Source organism: Cheilinus undulatus, linkage group 2 (genome assembly GCF_018320785.1).
Source record: "Cheilinus undulatus linkage group 2, ASM1832078v1, whole genome shotgun sequence".
NCBI lineage: Eukaryota > Metazoa > Chordata > Actinopteri > Labriformes > Labridae > Cheilinus > Cheilinus undulatus.
In genome coordinates, this window is record NC_054866.1 from 2623470 (window position 1) to 2640700 (window position 17231).

Sequence of the window (17231 nt, forward strand, 5' to 3'; positions counted from 1 at the left end):
TTGGTTCATCCTTGTTTTAGGGTTTATCAGTGTTTCCTCAAAGCTTTGGCAGGCTGCCTGGCTAGCCAGAGAGCATCTTTGAAGAGACACCAACGCTAAGATGAACTCTATTTCCAATTCTCTATGAATGCTTAAATCTACAGAGGAGTTTTGCAGACTGAATAATTTTAATTTTCCCTATAACCATGTTTAAATAAATTAAACTATTTTGGACCAAGACAGGAACATTCCATTCATATGTACGACCGACACAAGTTGCCAAAATAAACTCCTAAACACAGAACTCTTATGCAAGGGGGCTTATGGTACAGGACAAAAATGCAGAGATCAGCACAAATGGTGTCCAAAGGGATGTTGTACAGCTTTACGACCTGAATGTGTTTTCTACAGCCATCACTCTGTGCATGTGCAGAGTGTCTGCTGAGTCGTATATCAAGCTGCTGGAAAAACCTCAGGTGGGCGAAGGCGGAGAGAAATCCAAATGTGACAGGCAGGAGCGAGACCTCTCCCAGAGAGCCCATATCTCTGGGATTCTGTAGATTTTTGTTGCATTAGCCAACCCCCACCCCCCACAGCCTCCCTTCAACACAGTGTAAATAATTCGAAGTATTTAGGACCGTATGACGGGTGGCTGCTCAGCTTTCTGGATGTTCTCCTGATGTCAGAGTGGAGAGACAGAAAGCAGAGGTTCTTGTCACACATGGCTCAAAATGTTTCACGCATTCAAACATTTTATATCTAAATTATAAAACAAACATCATGACAGCAGCATATCCAACACACTTTGCAAATAACCTCCTTAGCAGCTAACTTCTGCAGCATTTTTGCAGGTATTTGCTTTCAGGTTGTGGGTGTATGAATTTGTGCAGTATTTGCATTCATGTTGTGGCTTTTTGGTCTCTGGGGGTTTCTGCATTCATGTTATGGTTTTCTGCATTTGTGTCATGGCTTTTTGTCTTTCTTGTAGTTGCATTTGTGCTGGGGATGCTATCTGTGATGTAGGTAATTGCATTCCTCTTACTGGCTTTTTGCTCTCCTGTTGTGTGAAGTTAGTGTCATGTTTTGAATATTTGTATTGCAGGTATTTGCACTCTTGTGGGGATATTGTTTGTTTTGCAATTATTTGCATACCTTAAGCGAGTCTTTGGATTAATATTGCTTTGCTTTGCATTGCTTTCCTATTTTGACTTTATGCATTCATCCGTCTATTCATCCATTTTCTGTTCCGCTTATCCCATTGGAAGTCGCAGGGGAGCCTGGAGCCTATCCCAGCCATCATGGAGCGAGAGGAGGGGTACACCCTGGACTGGTTGCCAGTCAATCACAGGGCTGACACATAGAGACAGACAACCAGGCGCGCTCACATTCACACCTACAGCCAATCTGAAGTGATCAACCAACCTAACGAGCATGTCTTTGGTGGTGCAGGAAGCCAGAGAACCCGGTGAGAACCCACACATGCACGAGGAGAACATGCAAACTCTGCACAGAAAGGCCCTGACCGGGAAGCAGACCAGGAACCTTCTTGCTATGAGGCAACAACGCTAACCCCTGCGCTGCCATGCAGCCCTTTTTGCATTCATTATGCAGGTATTTGTATTTTCAGTACAGGTATTTGCAGTTATGATGTGGCTTTTTGCATTCATGCAATGTCTTTTTGTTTTCATCTTGCATGTAGTTGCATTCATATTCGGGATATTATTTTTGTTGCAGGTATTTCTTAACCTGACAAGCCAGATAGACTGTTTATGTCTCTGCTGCATGGATATATTTCACATTCATCTGGGAAAGCTCCCACAGAAAAGGTTTGGGAAGGGCAGGACTTTCCAGAAAATTCTCAGAAGGTGACTGGAGGAACGTTCTGTCTGTCACATTCATGAGGATCCAATCAGAGCTACAAGACAAAATTATGTTGTGCACAAGTGCTTCTTCTGACCTGCAGGCTACTGCTGCTGCAGACTGTAGGTTGCTGTAGACTTGCAAAAACCTCTTCTCTGTGGTTTTCAGTGTGGCTCTATGCTCTTGTTTTAATAAGAAATATGGTCCAGTTCTGATTAAACTGACACTTCCCTAAAGCTACATCCAAGCTTACTGCTGCAGTGGCAGCAATTATTGGATACAACGACAAACCCACTCATACCGATCGCAAACCTATGCCGAAGCAGGTCAGCAGAATAGCCAAACATCTTTCCCATCATGAAAAGCCTTTACTATTGTTTTTATTCTTGATTTCATACGGAGACATGATGAAGTTTTTCAGGTATTTGCCACAAAAATGCCATTTATAGGGCATTTTGCAAAATTGTTACTGGTATTTTGTTATGTCCCCAGTCTAGGGGAACCTAGACACAACATGAAGTTGCCCCAGACTCCATCCACTCCCAAGAAAGCCAGCATGAATTTCTCAAAAGTTAAACACAGGTTTATTGGCTAACACAGCTCAACAATATACAGCAAAAGGTTTTCCCCAATAACACAGAATTTCTAATTACCCAAACCTAACTACCAAACTGGGGTTTTCAAATCTCAGTTGATGCAAAGGGTTAACACACTCTAAGCAGCACACAATTTAAGTTTAACCAAAAGCTGGCTGCTACACCATTTTAAGCAACTAAACCCTTAAGTATAAAACTCAGAATGAAACAAAAAGCTCTTCCTTTAGCATTTAAAGCCAGTATCGCTATGGCTGGGTACCAGAAACTCAAAGGTCACACAGTAAAGTTTGCTACTACTGCCTAGATACTTATAAACTGGTCACGAGTGTACACAATACAGAAAGCTACAAATCACAAGTTGCTTTGTTGGCAGTGGCTGGAGTAGAGAGGAAGAGCAGGCTGCAGCAGCAGGTATTTGTAGACTTGCTGAAGTCTCTCAGGTGGCAGCAATGCAGAGATTGCAGCAGCCCATCAGCCTCAGCACCAGGACCTGCAGCAACCTCTGCAGCAGCCCATCAGCCTCAGCACCAGGACCTAATCACACTCACTCACTCAGATCTAACACAGACACATTCACTGAGACAGCCACACTCACTAGCCGTTTTTACACAGAGATTCCACAATAAAGGCGAAAAGGAATGCCCATCTCTGTTCCGCAACGAGCAATTCACACAAAGGTGTAACAGAGCCGTGCACGTCCGAGATTACACACACACCCCGGCATCCCATAATCAGATGGCAGCCGCTGCCCGAGCTGCTGCTTTCAATGAAACTCGAAACCCTGGATTTCTTGGTTCAAAACGTAGTATTTTCTAAATGAAATACAAAGAAAATAACATGAACATTCATTTTAATTGATTAGATCCGATAGACTTTTTTTCCTCCATGTTTCTGAGTTGACGGTCCGACTTTAAGCAGTGTCACCGCACACTATTTACATCGGAGGTCGGAAACTTCAGAGTACCGAGCTCACTTGAACACATCATGCAACTTTTCAGACGCTGCTGTGAGCATCGATGTGTCTGCTCTCTCCTCTCCTGTACAGAGTGATCAGCTCTCTAACCTCGCAGTCTCTCCAGTTAATCCACATTATTCTTTGTTTTATCCCCCTGTTGTTTTCTCCAATGAAATACCGCTCCATTAAACCGCGCTGGTTTTTAAATCTCATGTTTATGGAGACAGCAGCACACACTCGCCCTTGCGGAATGCCATGATGTCCTTTCACACTTGTGGAAAAGTCTGTTACGGCTCTTATACTACCTCTCGATCCGGATTAGAGGTTGGGCGAGATCGACCCTCCATTGGGGAACGGTCACTTTCATACAGAACGGCATTGCAGAACGAAGGCGTAAGAGACACGGAAAAGAGAGGCAGTGTGAAAGTAGCAACTGACAGCCACACCCACAACTCATACTCTGAGGAGAGGAGGCAAAGCTGCATGTACAACAAACACTACAAACATATGACCCAGGGTCATTACAGTTTGCACTTACAGCTAGCTATAATTTCAGCTATACGTCTTCCCTGTTAATGGGATTGCATTTTTCTCTTTTGCAAAGCATCGTGTATCTGCATTTATTTGACACCGCCTGGCCACCGTTAGCATTCTATATGTGCACCACAAAACTTTATAGCTCCAGCTCCATTTACATAGCCTGAATCACACAGTCTCTCCTGCAGAGTTTAAACTATAAGAGCAGTCTGTCCTTTCACCTAGATATGTAACCCGACCTACACATTCACTGTTCATGTGTGAAAAACGTGATGTCCACCTCCTCTTTGTCTCCAGTCGTATCCAGACAATGATGAGTCCCAAACATACAATTACTCAGCCATTCTATCACTAACAGCTGAGATATGAGGAGCAGCCAGAGCCGTAAAGACACATGTGCATGTCTGCTGTCATGTGATATCTCTTGGTGTAAAGTCAAAATAATAAGTCACACTTGAACAGAAAGCAGGACTTCAGTTAGATCCATCCAAAAATAACTCAAACATTTTCTAATACATGCTGTTATGTTTAGTTAATGTTTTAACATCAGAAACTATTTATTCCAGTTTAGAGGAGGCCATCCTTGTGGTTACATGAAAAAGATTAAAGAATAACAGCACTCTGCTGAAGTCAAATATTTTATTTCAGACAATCCATACCAGATCTGAGCCTCTCCATAAGCATTTAATAGATTAAACTCATGCACAGCTATAGTCATGGATGAAAATGTTGGCACCCCTGGAATTTTTCCAGAAAATACACCATTTCTCCCCGAAATTGTTGCAGTTATAAATGTTTTTGGTATACACATGTTTATTGCCTTTATGTGCATTAGAGCAATAGAAAAAACTCGAAGAAAAAAGCCAAAATTGACATAATTTCACACAAAACTCAAAAAATGGGCCAGACAAAATTGTTGGTACCCTTTTAAAACTGTGGGTAAATCATTTTATTTCCTGCATGTGATGCTCATTTAAACTCACCTGTGGCAGTAACAGGTGCTGGCAATCTAGAAATCACACCTGAAGCCAGTTAGAATGTCTAAAAGTTGACTCAACCTTTGTGTTGTGTGTCTGTGTGTGTCACACCAAGCATGGAGAAGAGAAAGAAGAGCCAAGAACTGTCTGAGGACTTGAGAAGCAAAACTGTGGAAAAATACAAACAATCTCAAGGTTAAAGACCATCTCCAGAGATCTAGAAATTCCTTTGTCCACTGTGTGTAATATAATCAAGAAAAAAAAAAGCCAAGACTGGAGTTTGCAAAAATGTACCTGAGTAAGCCTCAATCCTTCTGGGAGAACATTTTGTGGACAGATGAGACTAAGGTAGAGCTTTTTGGAAAAGCACGTCATTCTACTGTTTACAGAAAACAGAATGAGGCCTACAAAGAAAAGAACACAGTACCTACAGTCAAACATGGTGGAGCTTCAAGGATGTTTTGGGGTTGTTTTGCTGCCTCTGGCACTGGGTGCCTTGACTGTGTGCAAGGAATCATGAAATCTGGAGACTATCAAAAGATTTTGTAGGGCCTAGTGTCAGAAAGTTGGGTCTGTGTCAGAGGTCATGGGTGTTCCAGCAGGACAATGACCCCAAACATACCTCAAAAAGCACCAAGAAATGGTTGGAGACAAAGCTGGAGAGTTCTGAAGTGGCCAGCAATGAGTCTGGATCTAAATCCCATTGAATACCTATGGAGAGATCTCAAAACTGCTGTTGCAAGAAGGCACCCTTTAAATCTGAGAGACCTGGAGCAGTTTGCAAAAGAACAGTGGTCCAAAAATCCAGTTGAGAGGTGTAAGTAGCTTGTTGATGGTTATAGGAAGAGATTGGTTTCAGTTATTATTTCCCAAGGGTGTGCAACCAAATATTTAGTTGAGGGTGCCAACAATTTTGTCTGGCCCATTTTTTGAGTTTTGTGTAAAATTATGTCAATGTTGTCTTTTTCCTTTGGAATTTTGTGTCGTTCCAATGCACACAAAGGCAATAAACACATGTATACCAAAACATTTGTTGATTGCAACAATTTCTGAGAGAAATGATGTATTTTCTGGAAAAATTCCAGGGGTGCCAACATTTTCGTCCATGACTGTATGTTGAGCTAAGGTCAGAGTTCAATAGGTGTATCTAACTGGACTAAGTTAGATCCCAGTACACCAGCAGCAAGAGAAACTGGTTTATTGACACCACCGTGCTTGCTGGCAAGTGCCTCCTTTTCATTTACTGGACTTCTCCATTGACTATGCTAACAGCAGGGGTGTGCCTGGATTTTACACCTGGGCCTTTAGTGCAGTCTTGGAGCAGCTAAACCATCATCAATGTGAAAAATCCACTGGTGAGTAGCAAACAGGTATTTGAAGCTGCTGGTGCCTCTGGAGTCCCAAGAACCCCTGGATGCAGGATCCTCCAGAGGCTTGCTGATGTGCGTAAAGCTGCATTTCAGCCACCCCTAACCAATTCTCACATGCAGAAACCTTTGCAGTGAGCTCCAGAGATATAAGAAGACAAATTTTCTAATAGCTGTATTCACTGGTGAACGCTGTGCTACACTGGATGGTCCAGATGGATGGAGCTCTGCATGGTTTGTGGATGGCCACCATGTGGTGTTGCAGACATCAACATGAAGGTGGTGTAGTGATGTTTTGGACTGAAATCATAGGAAGTGAGTTAGTAGGCCCCTTTAAGGTGCCTGAAGGTGTCAAAATTACCTCAGCAACATATGTGGAGTTCCTAACTGCCCATTTCCTGCCATGGTATAAAAAGAAGAACCATGCCTTCTGGATTAAAATCATTTTCATGCAAGGCAATCCAACATCCCATGCTGCAAAAAATTCCACTGAGGCCTCGGCTACAATAGGCATAAAGGAGGGAAAAATCATGGTGTGGCCACCATCCTCCCCTGACCTAAAACCTACTGAGAACCTTTGGAGCATCTTTAAAAGGAGGCTCTATGAGGGTGGGCAGAGAGCAGTTTATCCCATATCAGCAGCTCCGGGAGGCAATTTTGGCATCCTCAAAGGAAGTACAGACAGAAACTACACACGGACTGACAAGTTCAATGGCTAAGAGAGTTGTTGAGGTGATATCAAAGGAGGGTTCCAGTGTTTATGGAGTTGGATCTGTAAAGATGGTTTTAATTGAAATAGCTTTGATTTGGAAAAAAATGCCTCCTAGTGCAAAAAAATTACAACAGATTTAAGATAACTTTAAGTTATTTCACATAAAAAACAAAGCCATTATCAGCATTGGTAATTCTGTCGAATAATGAATGGGGGTTTATAAAACATTACTGACACTGACTGCAGCCAGTTTCAGCGCCGCTGTTCGACTCATGTCTTAACAAATAAACCACAAAGTGCTGCGTTTGATCTCTTGATCTGAAGTTGAGGGAAACTTAAAGTTTACAGCAACATTCAGTGATGGTTTGCATGTCCCAGGTTAGTCTGGTGAGACTAGCTGTTGTTGCTAACTGCTAATTAGCCTCGTGTCTTGTGTCTATGAAGACTGGTATTGCTGCAGTGTTTTACCTTGTTACAGCTTTCATGACATATCCAGTTCCTGACTTTCTGCTGTTTGAAGAAACCTAAAATAGTCAAGTTTCTTTGCTTTAAGTCTGTCAGATGTAGATAAATACCATCCATGTTCCCAGTCTGAATGCCAACTTGTTTTGATTGAGTGAGACGTGCGCTGAGTCAGCATGGTGCAGCTCTACAACTGCTGCCATCAGCTGCCATATTTAAGAGATGTATATGTGAAAACTGCCATCACAGGGATTACAGCTGTTTCGGGTCTGTTAAAAACCTCTGTTGATACGTGTATAAGTAAGATGTGCGTGACGATATATTGCTATATTGATTTTTTTAAGCACAGGCCTAATTACGTGGAGGCCTGAATTGTTGGATGTGCAGCAGGAGATGGTTGCCTCCAAGAAGTCCATTAATCCCTGATAACTGGACACCTTGTTTTGCGTTAACCTGCTTATACCATGGTCACTTGCCAAATAATAGAATGAATAAAACCACTAATTTATCATTTCATACGTTTGTGATCAGAACTCCTTTTCCCTAGCAACACCTTAAGGCTTGTTTAATAACTGGAGAAGTTATTCCAATCCCATAACGTTCTTAGGGAATGTAAACGTTATTTAGTACTCCAGTAAATAGGACGGGCCATAGATATTAAGTCACAATGGAACAAAAACTAGTCCGCTCAGCACACTTTCTGAACGGATCTATTTTAAGTTTTTTTAAAAGTTCTGTTTTTCTTCTCCAGACCATGACCTCACTTCTTCCTTCACAGTTTTACCCCTGAGATTGTACCTAAAAGGAGGATATGACATGGTGTCACCAAAGTGAAGGTAAAATAAGCTATTTACAGCATTTACTGTGGCTTCTAAATGAAGTATTTCTCTGATGTCACAGTCTAAAACATTTGGTTAAGATTTCAAAGATCCACAGTATGCTGTATATGATTGTTTAAGCTTTCACAACCGTATGAACCTACTTTATGTCACTGATGATCAATCAGTTTCCTTTGCTGTTTTCTTTCCCATGTCCTTTTTGGACTTAGTGTTGCAATGTAAAGTTCCTCCTGCTGTGCCGATGACCCATCCACTGTATTGAGCTTTAAGCAGAACCAGCTGATAGAATGATTCATGTTAGTATAACAGACAGTGGAGGCATTCAATGTCTCTGATGAATCCTAAATACGTGAAGTTCTGGAGCCCTTTAAGGTAGCGGTGCATCTGATTCTTAAACTGCAGAGTGTAAGGAAATATAAGAAACAATGCGGAAAATTATTTCACCAGAATAAGCCAATGAAAGCATCCACACCAGCCAAAACACAGGCATGTATGACTGACATGGTGAAGGGATTTCTTCAGCGGGTCGCAGTGAAACATGTCTGATGGTTCTCCACCTGAGCCAAATGTGAAAGCATTACTTTACAGCATGTGCACAGGAAAGGTTTCATTTTAAAGCTGGCATGTTTTAAGTTGGCTGCTACAATTAAAGTTTTAAACTACAGTTTCGAGTCGTTTTAATGACAGAAATCTGACCAGACAAGAGGCCGCCCCCTCTTCTCCAGCCCCAGGTTGTGGCACATCAGACCTGTGATGAATCTTTAGCACCCTACTTATGCAACACTGTTCTCAGCACAGTTTTCTATTTTAATGACTTTTTTAAAACTCTTATTGGAAAGCACTAGTACAGTTGAGTCTTTCTTGGCCAGTAAAAATGCGTCGTCCCCATTTCCCCTGACCCATATTCAAGGTTAAGCAGACCAAAGTCAAACATGATTGCATGTCTCATATTCTATAAAACTACAATCTTATTTGATAAAAGTTGTTTTTCTTTGAGTGCTGCAATATTTCTCACATACATTTTTGTATGCCAAAATTCCAGGGATGTCAGCTCAGCTGCTTTTTCATCAACAGACTCAAATGTGTTATCAATAGAAAGATTCTGGGCTGTCCTGTTACTCATGTTTTTATGGGCTTTTATTGCCTGTGTCTGTGTTTTAAATTAGGGGACACATGGGTGTCCTTCAGTGTCCTTTCTTTAATGTTTTATGAACATTTAAACTGTGGCCTGAGAAGAAAGAAGCTGTGTGGTTATACTGCTTTTATAAAGTATGAATCTAGTCATGACTAGAGGGGATGAAGAGGATGCTGGGTAATTAATTGAGTTTTAGTTACAATTTTAGCTTCCCATGGTCACAACAACAAAGCAATCTAGATTAAATGATGCCATGTTGCTCTGGTTTTGTTCATAGATTTTCTCATGTGGTAATAATCTAGTGTACCAAAAGTACCGTAAGGATTATCGTTAAGTATAGAGATTGGATTTCAGTACATGTATGAAATTCAAATGTTGTTACTGAGTAGTCATTTATCTCTTATCTAACAAAATGGTGACAACCCTGCGTGCACATAAGAAGACACTGCATGTTGGCTTTCCTGCAGCACAGTGCCAAATTCTGCTTTCTTATTTGTAATAGCTGTCCAGAATTTCTTAGGAAGTTTATGTTATTTGTTCAGAATGTTGGGAGAATTTGATGGAAAATGTTCTTAAACTTTCAGGAACATTTTTGGTGATATGTTTGTATATTTTAGAGAGTTAAATCTGAAGTTGCACTGGTACTTTCATGGAAATCTGGGAAATTTATTTGTAAATTATAGGATATTGTCTTTTAAATTTAAGGGGTAATTTGCTTTGAAATTTTCTTGAAGTGTCATGGAAATGTAAGCATATTGTAAGGATGTTTAGGGCAGTTTGTTTGGAAACTTTCCGTAATTTTCATGGATTCTGGGGAAATTTATTGCAGATTTTGGGAAATTCATTCGTATATTTTGGAATATTTGATTGGAAATTTTGGCTGTAATTTGCTTTGAAATTTTCCCAAATTTTCATAGAAATATAAGGTTATTTATGTGGATGTTTAGGGGAGGTTGTTTGGAAATTTTCCATAATTTCTATGGATTTTGTGGAAAGTTTGTTTGTAGATTTTTGGATCATTCTTGCAAGTTTTGAATTATTTGATTTGAAATTTTGGGTGTAGTTTGCCATGAAATTTCCCTGAATTTTCATGGAAATATAAGTTAATAAATGTGGATGTTTAGAGGAGGTTGTTTGGAAATTTTACGCAATTTTCCAAGAATTTAGGGGAGAAATAATATTTCTATTTTTGGGAATTTATTTGTATATTTTGGGATATCTGATTGCAAATGTTGGAAATAATTTGTCATGAAATTTACCTGAATTTTTATAGAAATATCAGGAAACTTTTATGGATGTTAAGTGGGAGGTTTTTGGACATTTTCCAGAATTTTCATGGATTTTGGGGAGATTTATTGCAGATTTTTGGAAATTCATTTGTATAAATTTTCAAATATTTGATTGGAAATTTTGGCTGTAATTTGCTTGAAATTTTCCCAGATTTTAATAGAAATCTTAGTTTATTTATGTGGATGTTTAGGGGAGGTTGTATGGAAACTAAGTGGAGGTTTGTTTGGAAATTTTCCATATGTTTCATGGATTTACTGTAGAATTGGGGAAAGTAATTTCTATATTTTGGAATATTTGATTGGAAATTTTGGCTGTCATTTTTTTTTTTAATGTTCCAAAATTACATAGAAATTTATGTGGATGTTCAGGATAGTGTGTTTGGAAATTTTTACAAATTTTCTGTAGGTTTTGGAGACTTTATTTGTACATTCGGGGATATTTGATGGGAAATTTGCCATGAAATTTCCCTGAATTTTCCTTTGTTTCTTTTTGAATGGAAATCCAAATATCTGAGAATTTTCCTTTTTTTCTTAAAACCAACCAGTTCTCTGAAAATCAGCCAGTTAAACTTTAATTAGCGCATTTCAAATTCAATTGCAGTTGAAAGTGCAAAAGGAAAAATCTGGCAACCTTAAACTAAAGGAACTTCATAAATCCTGTCCTTATTGAGACGATGAAACCTGAAGTGTTTAAATGAAAATACATTTCCTGATTTCTAGCACTCATCGCTGCAGCACTGAATTGTGCTGCTGTAGAGCAATATCCTGCACTTCTCTTTCTTCTCCCACAGCCTGTTCTCTCTCTCTCTCTCTCTCTCTGTAGCTGTCTGTAGCTGTCTGAATGACACAGATAACAAAAGAACAAGTGTGTGTTTCAGTAGGTATTTGAGAGAGAAAACACACAATGAAAGAGAGACACTGGCAGATGGAGAGATGGAGGGAGGGGAAACCCTGAAATCTCATGAGGAAGCTATTATTTCCACCCACGTAGAGATACCATCACACAACACGCAAACGTATACATGCAAACACTGACGGCATAGAGAGGCCAGACGCGCACAAACACACATGGTGAGGCTGACGAACAAATAAACAAACAGAGAACAATAAAGCCATTTAGAGAGCCCCGATGTCTGGGTTCCATTCAAACTTCCCCCACATCCACTGTCTCTGTATGGGGCAGAAATCAGAAAAGTTTATGTTCCCTGCTTCCTCCTCCCCCTCTCCTCTCTCTCTGAGAGTCGCAGGAGCTGCAGTTATATCTGATTACGACATGCAGGCTACCTCCAACGACGCATTACTCACCGCCTCAAACACGGCTTCTACATTTCTACTCTAGTGAGAGCCAAATGTTTTCACAAGGAGGGAAATTTTACAGATTTTTTTGAACATTTCCTCACTTCTCGGAGTGACATTCCCCCTGAGCTTTAATGTAAAACTTCTATTGTTAGGGGGTAAAGTGAAGGTTCTAATAAGAGCTTAAGCCTTCATTAGGCTTTAAAGGATTAGTGTGGATATAGAAGGATTATCCCGCTTCATTACATCTGTACATTAAAGGTGTCCTCTGAGAATGATCTCTTCTAAGTCATATTAATATTGAGGCCTTGAGCTTATTTACAAAAGAGGAAAATATCACAGGAAAAAAGTCAAGACAGAGCAGGAATGAGCCCATTTTAGAGGGGAGAAAACAAAGGGATGAGATAAAATCATTACACAAACTGTAAACATGTCACAGCGCACACATGTCATGCTTGAACTTGTGACTTACCAGCTCTGTGTTACTTAATATTCTGGGTGTGCCCGCTTTGAGTTTAACATGAATAGAAGTGATGTAGCTCGGCTTTACTGTCAGTGTCAGCAAGTTTACATGGAGTTAGAAAAGGTCCATTTATTACTACTAAAATGTATTTACACTATAGCTGTAGTCAGCCAAAGAAAAACTTAGTCGACCAAAGTTACACCCATTGGTCATCATGGTAACAGAAAAAAAAAAGAGAAAAAATCTTCCCTTTATCTCAGAATCAGTTTTACCTGTGACAGGTTCCTTGCTCCCAGGGGAGGGGGAGGGAGGGGGCGGGGGACACCGACTCCGAGTGGGCCGTGTTCCATGCCTCTATTGTCGAGGTGGCTGATAGGAGCTGCGGTGGTCGGTGCCTGTTGTGGCGGTAACCCCCCAACCCGCTGGTTGACATCAGCGGTCAAGCTGAAGAAGGAGTCTTATCAGGCCTTCTTGGCCTGTGGGACTCCAGAGGCAGCAGACAGGTACCAGCAGGCCAAGTGGTTTGCAGCTTCAGAGGTTGCTAATGCAAAAAACTTGGATGTGGGAGGAGTTCAGAGAGGCCATGGAGAACCACTTTCGTACGGCTTTAAAAAGATTCTGGACCACCATCCGTCGTCTCAGGAGGGGGAAGCAGTGCGCTGTCAACACCATGTATGGTGGGGATGGCGTGCTGTTGACCTCGACTCGGGACATTGTGGATCGGTGGAAGTAATACTTCGAAGACCTCCTTAATCCCACCGACACGCCTTCCAATGAGGAAGCAGAGTCTGGGGGCTCGGGTGTAGGCTCTTCTATCTCTGGGGCTGAGGTCGCAGAGGTGGTCAAAAAGCTCCTCGGTGGCAGGGCCCGGGGGCGGATGAGATCCACCAGGAGTTCCTCAAGGCTCTGGATGTTGTAGGGTTGTCTTGGCTGACACGCCCTTGCAACATCGCGTGGACAGTGCCCCTGGACTGGCAGACTGGGGTGGTGGTTCCCCTCTTTAAGAAGGGGGACCGAAGGGTGTGTTCAAGTTATAGGGGGATCACACTTCTCAGCCTCCCCGGTAAGGTCTATTCAGGGGTCCTGGAGGGGAGGGTCCATCAGATAGTCGATCCTCAGATTCAGGAGAAGCAATGTGGTTTTCATCCTGGTCGTGGAACAGTGGACCAGCTCTACACTCTCGGTAGGGTCCTGAAGGGTGCATGGGATTTTGCCAAACCAGTCTATATGTGTTTTGTGGACCTGGAGAAGGCATTTGACTGTGTCCCGCGAGGAATCCTGTGGAAGGTGCTCTGGGAGTATGGGGTGCTGGACCCCCTGATAAGGGCTTTTCGGTCCCTGTACAACCGGTGCCAGAGCTTGGTCCGCATTGCCGGAAGTAAGTCGGACTCGTTGCTGGACTCCGCCAGGGCTGCCCTTTATCACCAGCTCTGTTAATAACTTTTATGGACAGAATTTCTAGTCGCAGCCAGGGCGTTGAGGGTTTCCGGTTTGGTGGCCTCAGGATCAGGTCTCTGCTGAATGGTCAGGTCTTCACACAAGTCCTCCATGGTGCAGCTGGGAAAAAAGCCAGCAGGTGGCAGCAGTTGTAAAACTGCAAAATGCAGCCCTAGAGCATGTCTCACTCCTCAGACCAAAACAAGCTAGTACTCAGACTGGGAACATGGATCATCGTGTTTATCTACTGCCAGCAGCAGTGTTGATTTTGTTGACTAAAACTGTGACTAAAAATGTCTGTCGATAGGCTTTTTTTACATTAAAAAACAAGGCTAAGAGTAGCCAAAGACAGATCTGTGATGAATAAAACTGACTAAAAGTAAGTTCAGTTTTTATCAAGATGACTGAGACTAGACTATAATGTAATTTATTTTTTGTCTAACACTCAAAATCCATGATATTTCTCCACTGTGGGTAAATCTGTCAAAACACAATATATCTGGAGCTATTCTGCCTCTCAGCTGTAAAAACACACTACCATGACCTGGTACCAGATTCAGGCAAGAGAATAAATGCTTGGGCTAAAAGTAAAGACTCAAATTTGAGGATTTTTTATGGAATAAACTGGACTAAAATGTTTTTGAGTTTTTATTGACAAGAACTCGACTAAAACTATAAATGACTAAAAAGACTAAAACTAACAGACATAATCTAAAGACTAAGACTGAGACTAAAGTTAAAAATAGCTGTCAAAATTAACACTAGTCAGCAGGCTAAAAGCAGAAATACTGGATTATTTTGGGTTTTTTCTGATTGCAGAAGATGAGGGGTTAGATGTGAGTCATACATGGTGTAAGAAGGTAAAACACCGCAGCAACACCAGTCTTTATTGACATACAACACCAGGCTACTTAGCAGGAAGCAATAACAGCTAGGCTCACCTGGCTAATCTGTGTCATCCAAACCAACACTGAATAACGCTGTAAAAAAAGGTTTTCTTAAACTTGTAGGTTAGGAACAAGTACTTTTTAGCTCCCATGAAATAACCTGTCACACTCATATATGGCTCACAGGTCCTGCTGGACCACGTGTCGGTGCAAAGTGAGTCACATTTGCAGTTTGACAAGGCTTTTTTTCATCATATGGCACTGCACCACTTACTGATGCTGTCTCGATGCAGATGGTTCTGGGTTGCAGCATGGCGTTTCAACAAGCTTCACTCTGCACTTTGTTGTAAATGGTGGAAGAGATTTGTCGCGTTCGAAACACTGTGCTGCTCTACGGCTGAAACTTTGAACCTGAGCCATCTCCAAATAACTGAGCCAGAGTTTTTATTTTAGCCGACTCGCTCCACCTCTCCTGAGTGGCCCCCGTCTTTCTCTGCATCCATATTGTCTTCCTCGCTGTATAGCACTGCTGATGTTGAGAATGAGCGAGAAAAAAGAGAAGAAGACAAGCTGGTGGCCACATGAAAGAAATGTATAGTATTATTTTAACTAAACCGTTGTAATAGAGAATGTCTTATATTACATACTGATCGAAAATACTCAATATATCCCCCAGCCCTAGCCACAACCATGTCATAAACTCTCCTGGGTGGACTCCTGAAAACCAGGTTCAAAAGGACTGATGTTGATAGGCCTTTTTCATACATTGTTTAGCTCTCTCAGCAACACAGCATGACACACACACAGACTTTTTAACCTTAAATTATCTTGTTTTCATAACTGTGGGAGGCTAAGATTGTCATTGAAATTTAAACTTGATTGATTCTCAATCCACATATCATTCGTTCATTTTTGATCATTTGTTCATTTGGTTCATATTTGATTTATAATTGATTTGTTTCAGAAATGATAAACATTTCATTTTCTTGTTTTCATTTCTGAAACGAAATCAAATAAACAAACAATGTGTCTTTTTGACTTTTGCTATTACTGTTGAGTTTAGAGAATAATTTAATGTATAATAATAATGTAATATGAAAAAACGGGTGTAAGCAGTTAATATGATTTCAATTTTGATTGCGTAACCTGGTGCCGGTGTCGTGCTCAGAAAAGCATCCCGTGAATCAGATGCCCATTGCTGAGGAGTTCACGCTTCCTGGAATGATATACAGAACACAAACACCGGCACCAAGTTAAGTCACGTTCCTGCTCCTTCATTTGTATTCGTGCTTTGGTCCACCTTGTCCTTGCTGGAGCCAGGGAAGCATGCTGGCCAAATGTACTGGACTTTTAGGCTCAAACGCACCCAGGCACAGTACAGATTGCCTAGTGTGAGTGCGCCCCAACCCGGTGTCGCCGGCTGTGTCCCCCTATATCAGTGGTTTTCAAAGTGTGAGGCGGGCCTCCCCTGGGGGGCGCCACAGAGCTTCAGGGGAGGCACAGAACCATAAACCTGAAAAAGGGTGATTTGCTTTGCTAACCTCTGCTGTGAATGGAGCAAAATAGATAAACTTATAGTTACAATAGGGACTATGCTATAGAGCAGTGTTACTCAACCGTCAACCAAAGAGCAAAATTGTTGAAAAACAAAATTGCAAAAGCCACAATCTAAGTGGTGAAAAGTGGCAAAAACAGCTTGAAGTAGCAATAAAAATAGGTTAAACGTGGCAAAAATGGTCAAGAAGCAGCTAAAAATGGGTAAAAAGAGGCAAAAATGGAAAGAAAAAAGTGGAAAAATGGTCAGAAAGTAGCAGAAATGGGTGAGAAGTGACAAAAAATGAGAGGAAAGTGACTAAAATCAGAAAAAGCAGTCAAGAGTGGCAAAAATGGGCAAAAAAAGAGGAAACAAGTGGTATGTAATGGCAAAAGGTAGTTTAAATGGGCAAAAAGTGGCATAAAAAATTGTGGAAAAGGGCAAAATGAGAATAAATGGCAAAAAGAAGAGGCAAAAATTGGGGAAAAAAGGAAACAAGTGGTATTTAATGGCAAAAAAGTAGCTTAAATGGGCAAAAAGTTGCAAAAATGGTTAAAAAAAGGACAAAAATGGGATAAAAGTAGCAAAAAGACATGACAAAAATGAGCAAAAAAACTTGGAGGGAAAAGAAGGATATTTAATGATGAAAGCTTAAATGGGCAAAAAGCTGAAATAAGGCAAGAATGGGGTAAAATGGAGAAGAAATGGAAAAAAGTGATTTAAAGATTAGACATAAATGTTTGAAAACCCCTGCCGTATATCATTACAGGAAGCATGAACCCCTCAGCGATGGGCATGTGATTCTCAGGATGTCTATTTGATTTTGCACCAGGAAATGAAAACTAGATACTAATCAAATTGACTGCTTACAGCTGTTTTTAAAACAGAAAAGTGAACAATGAGGCA

At 41.0% G+C, this 17231-nt stretch overlaps 1 protein-coding gene across 1 annotated transcript in view; it reads right to left on the reverse strand.

Moving 5' to 3' along the window:
* veph1 (ventricular zone expressed PH domain-containing 1) overlaps positions 1–17231 on the reverse strand; it is a 177176-nt gene that overhangs the window by 109277 nt on the left and 50668 nt on the right. The window lies entirely within an intron of this gene.